This window comes from Micropterus dolomieu, linkage group LG17 (assembly GCF_021292245.1).
Source record: "Micropterus dolomieu isolate WLL.071019.BEF.003 ecotype Adirondacks linkage group LG17, ASM2129224v1, whole genome shotgun sequence".
Classification (NCBI taxonomy): Eukaryota; Metazoa; Chordata; class Actinopteri; order Centrarchiformes; family Centrarchidae; genus Micropterus; species Micropterus dolomieu.
The window spans coordinates 36,915,016-36,917,312 of record NC_060166.1 but is presented as its reverse complement, the minus strand read 5'-3'; the positions used below and the strand labels follow the sequence as shown (position 1 = coordinate 36,917,312).

At 33.9% G+C, this 2,297-nt stretch overlaps 1 long non-coding RNA gene across 1 annotated transcript in view; it reads left to right on the top strand.

The window, feature by feature from the left end:
* The first annotated feature begins 1,265 nt into the window (after positions 1-1,265).
* The window catches only part of LOC123985696, a 4,651-nt gene continuing 3,619 nt past the window's right edge, over positions 1,266-2,297 (top strand). The window contains exon 1 of the long non-coding RNA XR_006828726.1: positions 1,266-1,307. This is a non-coding gene — a long non-coding RNA (uncharacterized LOC123985696). The remainder of the gene's footprint in view (positions 1,308-2,297) is intronic.

Sequence of the window (2,297 nt, the reverse complement as noted above, 5' to 3'; positions counted from 1 at the left end):
CTCTAGACATGTTGGCTCATTTTATAGCAATATATATATAAGACAAATACTCAAGTCGATGATTGTGATGAATTTATTGAGTCAGTTAAAGAATTCACTCCAACTATATCTGAACACTTTAAACTGGAATGTGAACAGGCCGTTACAAAAATAGAAATTTCAGAAGCTGTTTTGTCGATGAAAAAAGGGAAATCGCCGGGTAATGATGGACTTTCTGTTGGATTGTATTTACATTTTTGGGACATCATTGAAAGTCCTCTACTTGAATTATTCAAAGAATGTAATGCTAAAAAAGAAATGGCCACAAGTATGAAGCAAGGCCAAACTGGAGACCTATAACTATCTTAAACACTGATTATAAAATATTGTCATTCATTTTTGCTAAGCGGTTTAAAAAAAGGCCTTCACGAGATCATAAATGAAACACAAACAGGTTTCATGTCTAAACGTCACATAAGTTCAAATATAAGACTTGTTCTTGACTTGCTGGACTATTCTGATAAAATTTAAACCGATGCTCTGATTGTATTTCTCGATGTCTGTAAAGCATTTGATACTGTAGACCACTACTTCCTGTTCAAAGCACTCCAAACATTTGATTTTGGACCAAAACTTATATCCACTGTAGAAATGTTTTATAAAAATATTGACAGTTGTGTTATATTTTACCCAAATACCAGCAAAAAGATTTCCTGTACTTAGATCAGTTCGCCAGGGCTGCCGTATTTCACCTTTTTTGTTCCTGCTGGTGGTTGAACTACTGTCACTACATATTCAAGGTTTGTCTATTTTTGGTAAAGAAATCTGATTGACTCAGTCAGCTGATGATACAGCCCTTTTTTTTAAAGGACAAACATCAGATTGAATATGCTATATCCTTAATTGACCAATTTTCTGCTGCTTCTGGATTAACACTCAACAAATCTAAATGTGAAATTTTATGTTTATATCAAACTGATGATAAGCAATTGTTTAATATATCAGTCAAGAAATGTGTAAAATATCTGCAACGACTACATGGAACGTCAGAAACTTAACTTCTCTCTTAAATTGAAGAAGACCTGAGCTTATGGCTTCAAAGAGACATTTCAATACTCCTGACTAAAGCAGAAGGGATGTCAAGATTTGTCTACCCTGCTCTCCCCTCAGTGTCCACGATTCAACATGCAAAGACATTAATAACGTACTCATAAGCTTCGTATGGAAGAATAAGCACCATCACTTAAAAAAAAGCGCTGCTCTCTGGCTCTAAGGAGGAAGGCGGCTTTGGACTTTTGGACTTTTGTGACTTGAACTACACCTTCAAGGTGAAATGGTTAAAAGAATGCTTAAATGCACCCGACTCATTATGATACTTTATCCCACATAACATTTTCAAAGAAGTTGGAGGTCTCCAATTCTTGTTGAAGTGTCACTATAATATCACAAAGTTAAAACTGTCCCGATTTTTTCAACAAGCTGTTTTAGCGTGGAAGCTGTGCTGTTCTCATAACTTCTCTCCACACAAGTCTATTATATGGAATAATGAATGCATCACCAAAAGGAACAAGTCACTTTATTTACAAAACTGGTTTGACAGAATTATCATCTTCTTAAGGGACTTATTTGATTGTAACGGTCAATTAATTTAGTATGAGTCCTTTCTTAGAGAGAAAGCATTCCCAATAACATTCAGAGAATATAGCTCAGTCTTTAAATCTATACCTAATGGTTTATTGGAACTAATGAAAACCTATAAGAAACAGCAAGAAGTGCCCAGTTTCACATAATCTTTATATAAATAATATTGATATGTTAACAAACACATTAGAACATGCTTTTTAAATTTAAAGAAAATAACACCTGGTGGCAAATCTTTCTGGAATTCTCAGTTTTCCAATATTAAGTGGTGTAAAGCACGGCTTGTTCCTTTTAGATTCTGTATTACAAACAAAGTTAGAGAATTACATTTGAAAATTTTGCATAAAATATATCCAACCAACATGCTTATCTCAAAATTCATGCTTGTTGATAACAACTGCACCTTTTGTAGAACAGAACAAGAAACTTTAAATCATCTTTTCTACGACTGTTCATTCTGCAGCACATTCTGGAGGAACCTTGAGAATTACATATATTCTAAAACAACACATACAATCACAGTTGAAAGGAAAAATGTCATTAGCTACTTTGAATCTAAAGATAAGAACTTATGCACCATTGTGAATCTCTTTATTTTGTGTGGAGAAAAGTGAAGAGACTGCCATGAAAAGTATGGACTGAAAAGAAAAGAAAGAAAAGCTTCCAGACGACATAGA